The 8,727-nt window shown below is 40.0% G+C and overlaps 1 long non-coding RNA gene across 1 annotated transcript; it reads left to right on the top strand.

The window, feature by feature from the left end:
• Positions 1 to 1,014: 1,014 nt before the first annotated feature.
• LOC114264664 (uncharacterized) lies at positions 1,015 to 4,488 on the top strand. The gene is made up of 4 exons (XR_014348352.1): positions 1,015 to 1,114; positions 3,408 to 3,664; positions 3,771 to 3,946; positions 4,425 to 4,488. It is a non-coding gene; the product is annotated as an uncharacterized LOC114264664 (long non-coding RNA).
• The last annotated feature ends 4,239 nt before the right edge of the window (positions 4,489 to 8,727 follow it).

The following is an 8,727-nucleotide window of genomic DNA, read 5'->3' as shown; positions in this document are numbered from 1 at the left end:
TTCAAATTAGTGAAATTAATTTTTTTTTTGAATTTTGGAAATTGTTGGGTGAATTTTGGAAATTTGGAAATTGTTTGTTGAATATTGTTTGGAAATTTGGAAAGGATGATGAAACTGTGGAGTATGAATATTGAAACTGTGTTTGGAAAGGATGATGAAAAAGAGAGGGAAGGAAGGAGGAAACGGTTGGTTGAAGCTGACTTGGCAACTTTGGCATTTGCCAAAGATAACAGCTGCTAAAAGTTGCCATTGGAGCTACCTTTCTGTCAACTGCTGCCATAATTTGGCAATAGCAGCTCCAATGGCACACCATTGGAGATGTTTTTACCCGTTTTACTTAGCTCATCAGAGTATACTTGTATCCCAATGTTTCATTTCAGATAACAAATGATTTTTTTTTTTAAACTGATACTGTCATTTTGATTTATCATAAAAAAAAGTTCAAATTAAATGACATAAAAATAAATTTTAAATATGAGTTAAAAAATACTAATTGTAAAATGTTAAATTCAAAATTTAAAACTCATTAAAAAATTTTATCCAAATAATCATATAAAGATAAAATTCAACTCGATGCTTCTACTATTAGTACAATGAGAAATCTATAACATATATAAAAAGAAGGTAAGAGTGGTATAACGCTACTATTTGTTTGGTTTGTAATAACTCTGTCCTTGCCTTGCAGATGTGGGCTAGACACGTGGGCTGCAAATTACCCACCATTTATCTATCCCTCAATTGCTTTTCCAAGAATTCTCCATATGCTACAAACAAAAGCAGTGGTTCAGCCCAAAGAATTCGCTTACATGTCATTTTTCAACTCTTTCTCCTAATATGCTGGTTGATGTGTCTTGTTAGCCGTGCACCATTTGAGTGAGGTAGGTGTACGTGTCTTCTGTTAAGTACTGCAATAGAACCAGGTCAAGCCCACCATCTTTCCCCTCCTAGAATTTTCTTCTGTTCGGTGGATCAAATTTGCAATCAAATGATTCTTTCTCAGTTGAAGACAAACACATATATATATATATATACTCTTTGTTCTGTTTCATTTCCTATCTTGGTTCAGCTTCGTTGTTTCTGGGTTCACAGACTACAGGCCAAACTCCACCATCTGGTATGTAATTTAGTGGTTTTCTACTCCTTTTTCGGCTATCTATGGATGCATTAAGATTTGATTTGCATGCCTCTGTTCTCATGGGTGTCTGTTAGTGCATACACAAATTAGGCACACCACCTATTTGATAATATGCTTGAATATGTAGACCAAAAAATTTGGAGGGCTTCTCTAATGGTGTGCAATTCCAGTCTCTTTCTGGTTGTTCACTATTTTGCAAAACATTACAGTGGACTGGAACTGCAATTCTACTACCAAAATCTAATTACTCACCAATATCACTATAAAAGTACTATCATGCACCATTACAATATGCACTGTCACTCCATTCAAACAAAATCTTTCAACCTATATTCATTACAATACATAGTGCCCCTCACCAAATCCTAATTCCCCTAATCTTGAACACTGTTAAATAATTATAAAAGTGAACCTATAAGTCACCATGTTTAATGAAAACAACAGGGGAATTTTAAATTGTTCCTCAATTTCAAAGTCAATTAATTGAAAAAATTCAAATCCTAACAATTAATATAAAGAAACCATTAATTTGAAAACATCTTTTAACTAAAAAACCCAATTAACTAATGAATTTACCTTTTATAGTTATGAATTTTATAAAGTAAAAATAAAACAAAGTTTCCATCTTTCTCTCTATAACCACAATTTTTCCAGTTAAAACAAACAAAACGACAATTTTATAAAAAGAAAGCAAAGTAGCAATCTTTCAGCAAATCAACAATAGCTAAAGATACGATATTAAATAATAAATAATCTATCTTCATAATTGTGCCTAATTGGTGATCATACGAGACTGTGTTTCTCATGACACATACAATTTCAAGGAGAAGGTTATCTTAAAAATAAAAATAAAAAATATTCAACCCTCCATTAAGATAACCCAAAGCATCATCAACTTTCGAACAGAACAGTTATCTAGACGTTCAAATGTGACTTTAATCAGTAGTAATAGTTTAATTAAATCAAAGATCACAATCCAATTAAACCATAGCTCAAGAAACCACCAGGAACATAAATGGCTGAAATACCAATGTCTCATATTTGAACAAAACAAAAAGATCAAACCAAATTCACAACTCAAAAGGCTTTTCTTTTTTGGTTGTTCCATCCCTCATGAAAAAATTTTAAATAATCTTACCAATGGGGTTAGAGAATACTTCCGCCTCAACTTGAAAAGCACATGCAGAAGCCTTTAGATCCCTTTCACTCTTGTAAACACCATTAAATAAACACAAAATTCTATGGATTCAAAACCAAAGGTGTCAGTAACAAAATTCTCTACCTGAATTTTCCAAGTGGTGGCAATGGGCTGTTAGCTGCGAACATCTCAAGGAAATTAATTAATAAGTACAACGACTTCAACTAGATAAATATCCCAAATACTTGATTAAAGTTCATTGATGAGATTCATATACATTTCTAATATTTAGATTTAAGATTTCAAACAATAAGCCCCTTATTTCAATATTCACCAATAGAACAATTGCATTCTCAATAATACAGAAGGGACAATATCCAAACTATACATTTCAATAGATCAATGTCCACAAATTCAATATTTTTGTTAATAATCAATTTGAATGATTCTTCAAACATAATATTTTCCTAGCAAACATAATTAATGACAAAGGAACTTGAACATAATAATGACCACCTATTACATCCATAAATTATTTTCAAATAATATAGTCGTGTTAATCTTGACTAATTGTTCAAATAGTCCTTCATTCAATCAGTTGAGCTAATTTTGAACTCTTCCATAGTTATCCACACAAATATTCACAAAAGGCAATGAAGTTGCCACAGTACATAAACAATAAAAATTTTCCTTTATAGAACCATAATGATAATGATAACAATAACAATAACAAAACTTCAATAGCAGTTATAACACATCATCTAACACATCCAAGTAGTGGACCCACCAAGTCTAGAGCAACTGGAGCAACATAGATTCAACCACAAAACATTAAATAACACAAACAATCAAGGCTCAAATGGTCTTCAAAATCACATAATCTCATAAATTACACCTAAACAAAAAATCAAGTCTTTCTTCAAAGGAAATGAGACTACATGAAGATAGGTTTTCGAAAGACATTACATTAAAATTCAAAAACATTAGGTTACGTTAAAGACATTACATGAAAATTCAAAAACATTGAAAACTTAGTATTTTTAGATGCAAAAGTATTTCGTCGTGATTCTTTATTTTCAGTGAGTTACTTTTGGGTTTCCTTCAACTTGATTGGTTTGTTGATGGGTTGGTTAGGTTAACTGGTTACTGGATTGGACCATGTAATCATCACCATGAATAAGGGGGATATGGCAGTATTCATGTTGGCTCCTCATTTTGGTTATGGAGCCATAGGTAGAAATGGTGTCCCTCCCAATTGTGTTATTTAGTTTGAAGTGGATCTCATCTCATGGATCATAGTAGTAAATATTTGCAAGGATGGTGGAATTATCAAGAAAGTGATAGAGAAGAGAGAACAAATTGGCCCACTTCCATCCCAATTCCTACCCAAGGTTTGTTGTCTCATTTCAACATTTTTCCTTAAAATTCTTTTGATGCTAATGTAATGATGATTGTTTCATGTGTCTGATGATTGATTGATTTATGATCTCTGTATAGATCGAAATCAGAAACCTGAACAAGTTTTGGCACCATTGGGAGAGGGAAAAAGTTGAGTATTTTACATTGGCTGATCTTTGGAATTCTTTTGATGAATGGAGTGCTTATAATGCTTATGTGCCTTACCTCTTTGCAATCCAAATCTTTACAAGCAAGTCGTTGGCGAACAGTTTAAGGTATCAATTTCATTCTCTATAATTGTATATGTTCTTTGAAACATTTGTAATTAGCTAAAGCTTGGGCACTAGGTTGCTTTGTTTTTATTTGTGATTTGATAATTTGATATATTGTTGTGATTACAAAGTTTCTTAAATGATTAATTGTGAACTTTTATTCTTTTATAGTTGGTTTGAAGGTTGATATAATTTTGAAATTTAATTGACTGGAACCCTCATATGGTTTAGTCAAAGTTTTCCCATTTTGATGATTTCTTTCTTGTTTTTTGGTATTAATTCTATGTTCTTAAACTGGTTTGGCAATTGAAATGCTCTAATCCCATTATTGATTGTTTGGTGTTTATTGACATCGGATAAGGTATTCTTTTATATGTTTATTTTGTTATACAAAGCAATTAACTTATTTAGGTTCTTCACATTCATAACATTAACTCTATTTTTATGAATTGTTGCATTTTAAAATTCTGATTAATGAAAGAACTGGAAACTCTATGATGAAACAAAGATTGGGCTGGGATTAATAGCATTTGGCGTAGTGTTCTTGAGAGGGTAATTTTTTGGGAAAGAATCGGGCCGAGATGTGAGTTGGGCCCTGCGGCCCAAAGTATGAAGGAATCGGTAAGAAGCCGTAATGTTATTTCAGCCCAGTAGAGGTATAGGTACTCCGGCCCAGGAGAAGTGAAGTTATTCCGGCCCAGGAGGGGTGTGGTTACTCCGGTTCAAGAATGTGCAAAGCAACTCCGGTCCGGTGGCAGTTTGAAGTGAGTCCGGCCTTGCATTTAGTCCGGTCGTGACATATTACGGTTAGGTCGGTCAGAACTTGCTACTTGGAAGATTGATCTAAACACACCATGGTTGAACAGGGGAAAGCCGAGATAAGGAGTTGGAGGAGAAGTCCGAGCTAAGGATAGTTCGGCCTTCTCTATAGCTCTACATAGCCAGTTTTTATTTCGGTTAAATGGTAGTTCGGCCATGGAGGAAACCATCCCACTTGGTTTAAGCAGTGGGGGAGGGTGTAAAAGGATAAGCATTATCCTTAGGAGTATGAATCCTAGGAGGACTCTGTATGGAGAAATAAAAGTCCTACTAGGATTATGCCACTCGAAACCTATAAAAGCTCACAAGCACCACCTTGGAGGAGGTAATTTTGAACACAATTCTTTCTGAGAGCATAAAACTTTGTCTATTTGTCTAGCTTACTGACTTAGGCATCGGAGAGGTTTCCGGCACACACCCGCCGGCTAGCTCACGTTTGTGTTTTCAGGTGATAAAGCGACGTCGTACGGAGGAGCGTGGACTTGGTCAACAGGATTATACGAGGAGAATTATTTCCTCCCCGTACAATTGGCGCCGTCTGTGGGAAAAACACACAAGAACAAAAACCTCTTGACTAAGCTTCTCCTTTTTTTCAAATCAATGACACGCATTGAAGAACTACCGCAGTCCGCTGTTGACGGGCTAACTCCAGACGGAGGCGCAAGGCGAGAGGGATTACCCTCTGTCCCTCCTATGGCAGATCTGGAGCCCCAACAACATAATTCCAGGAGGAGTGGCAGGGGAAGGCAGAATAGCAGCCCTCGTCACTCTCAAAGTCCTGACAGGCAAAGGAGGAGGATTGATCCTCAAGCCCTGGAAGATCGCGTGAAGGAACAAGATGAACTAATTCGAAAGATGGCGGCGGACATGGAGGCTTTGAAACGCCAGATGAAGACTAAAGATGTGGCGACAGGAGAGGGGCGCAAGCACAAGACGCCCCCTCGCCACTCAGAGAATCATAGTAGGAATACTACATCCTCCCAAGGAAGGAGCAGAAGCCTCAGGATAGGCGACACTCATTCCTTATCTTTCAGAACTCGTCACTCCAGGTCTGAGAGGACGAGATCCAAAAGATCATACATTGAAGGAAGCACGTATTGGCCTTCACATTCACACCAAACCGGATCTAGACAAACAGAGCTGCCCAGGTCATCCGACTTACGAACCGTGCTCGAAGAAAAAGCACGATGCAAGGAGGATGCCAGGGCAAGGGATCCACACCGAGTTTCGGCCTTACAACGGTTGGCTCCTCGGACGCATGGAAACGTCGAGGTTGGAATGCCAATACCGCGACCGGCCTACGAACCAACGGACAAGGCATTGGCAAGACTACAGACTTCGCCGTTTGTCCCAGCGATCGAAAACGCGCCCCTACCATCAGGCTTCCTTCAGCCGAAATTCAATACATATGAAGGGAAGACGGACCCGTATTCACACCTGAGCCACTTTCGCCAAGTCATGGCTGTGTACAAGCGAAACGAGGCCTTAATGTGCATACTCTTCCCGTCAAGTCTTGGCGACCTAGGCTTGACTTGGTTCGAAAAGCTCCCAGAGGGCAGCATAGCCTCTTAGGCCCAATTGGCAGAAGCGTTCGTAACGAGGTTTCGAACAAATACTAAAACACCGGTGGAGATAGACCAGTTACTCTCCATCGACATGGGTGAAAAAAAGACCCTCAGATCTTACAACAGTCGCTACTGGGAGACATTCAACCAGATTGGAGACTGCCCCACCAATCTAGCCATTGCGCAATATAAAAGAGGCCTACCAGTAGGGAACAGACTAAGGGATTCGATTACCATGACGCCACCCCTCACCATGGAGGCCCTGATGGAAAGAGTGCATCAGCACATCAGGGTAGAAGAGGATGGCGCACGTGCAAAAGCAAAATCTAGTACAACCACAGTACCAGAAAAGAAGACCTCAGCAAAGGTCAATGCAGTAGATCGGCAGAATAGAAACGGGCGTGGCAGACGAGATAGCGGAGAAGACCCAGACAAAAGATGGTTGAGAATCCGCACTGCCATAACAACGGTGTTCAAAAAACCAATATATCGGATTCTGAGCGAAATAAAAGACGAGCCTTTTGTCAAGTGGCCGGCCAAGCTAGGGGAAGCTTAGAAAAATTACGACGACAGATCACGGTGCACCTTCCACAAAGAAAAGGGGCACCGAATTGAGAATTGCACGCCACTAAGACAGCACTTGGAAGAATTGGTGGCAGCAGGCCACTTGGACAAATACGTTGAAAGAGGGACGCAACCGGCCCCCCAAGATCATAAGGACCATCCCAACAGAATGACAATCGATGCACCGCCTCAAGGTATCATCAATGTAATACATGAAGTCTTTGAACCTGAGCATATATGCGAGTTCAGGGGATCAATCAAGAAGGCTGAGCACTTTAGGGAAGTATTAAGTACCCAACCTGCTACCAAGAAGGGGAAAACAGAGGCAACAAATGTCATATCCTTTTCAGATAAGGACTTGGATCGAATATACTGTCCTCACAATGATGCGCTGGTCGTCACTCTCCGAGTCAAGGATTTTGACGTCAAGCGGATTCTGATTGACCAGGGTAGTTCATGTGAGATCATGTACTACGACACATTCAAGCAACTAAAGCTGCAAGACAAAGACTTGGCGCCTGCAGTTTCTCCCCTGATTGGATTCAACTCCATGCCAGAGTGGCCTGTCGGCAAAATAATCTTCCAGTCAGAGCAGGGAGTGTAAAAAAACAAGTGGAGTTCTGGGTATTGAAGGTCCCCTCCACATACAACATCATCCTGGGCAGAACATGGCTGCATGCCATGCGTTCGGTAGCGTCATCATACCATCAGGTAATGCGGTTCCCCAACGACACCGGCATAATTGAAGAAGTCTATGGCGATCAGATCATGTCAAAACAATGCTTCGCCACAGTGAATGGAAGCCGAGCTGCCAAAGGATACGTTCATTCGGTGGAAGAACCAGAAAGTAATGAACTATTCGCGGATGTCGGCAAAGAAGCTGATTAGAAAGCGGTGGAGGACTTGGTGGAGGTAAAAATAGATGAGAAGAACCCATATAAGTTCTTCTTGCTTGGCTTATCATTGTCCAGCACTGAGAGATTAGAGGTCTTGGAATTCTTGACCTCTAATATCGAAGTGTTTGCCTGGACACCCTACGACATGCCAGGAATTGACCCAAACTTCATCAGTCACCAACTCAATGTCCACCCATCCGCCAGACCAGTCATTCAACGCACATGCAGGTCGGCACTCCACCACGCCGAAATAGTGGCAGAAGAGGTAGGCAGCCTACTGGAGGCAGGAGCAATAAGAGAAGTGCACTACCCAAGATGGATCTCCAACACAGTTGTAGTACCAAAAAAGAATGGTAAATGGCGTGTCTGCGTCGACTACAAAACAGTCAACAAGGCGTGCCCAAAAGATAGCTTTCCTCTACCAAGGATAGATCAACTGGTGGACCTAACGGCAGGGCATAACCGACTTAGCTTTCTGGATGCATACAGAGGCTACCACCAGATCGCCATGCATGAACCAGACCAGGAGGTCACATCCTTCACAACACCAAGGGGGTTATATTGCTACAAGGTCATGCCCTTTGGCCTAAAGAACGCAGGGGCGACATTCCAAAGGATGGTCACCAAGATGTTCAAACCATTGTTAGGCAAAACAATGGAGGCTTACATCGACGACATGGTGGTCAAAAGCAAGGATGAGAATGACCATCTTAAAGACCTAGACGAGATGTTCCAGATCCTGAAGAAACACAAGTTGCGCCTCAATGCGTCCAAATGCGCATTCGGAGTTAGATCTGGCAAATTCTTGGGCTTCCTGGTGACCAACCGAGGTATAGAAGCAGACCCCTCTCAGATCAAAGCAATCCAGGAGTTGGAGAGACCAAACTCAGTCAAAGAAGTGCAGCATCTCACTGGTATGGCGGCTGCACTCAACCGGTTC

This window comes from Camellia sinensis, chromosome 13 (assembly GCF_055761805.1).
Source record: "Camellia sinensis isolate YWXY chromosome 13, ASM5576180v1, whole genome shotgun sequence".
Taxonomy (NCBI): domain Eukaryota; kingdom Viridiplantae; phylum Streptophyta; class Magnoliopsida; order Ericales; family Theaceae; genus Camellia; species Camellia sinensis.
Note: the sequence above shows the minus strand (reverse complement) of the source record. Positions and strands in the feature narration are given on the sequence as shown.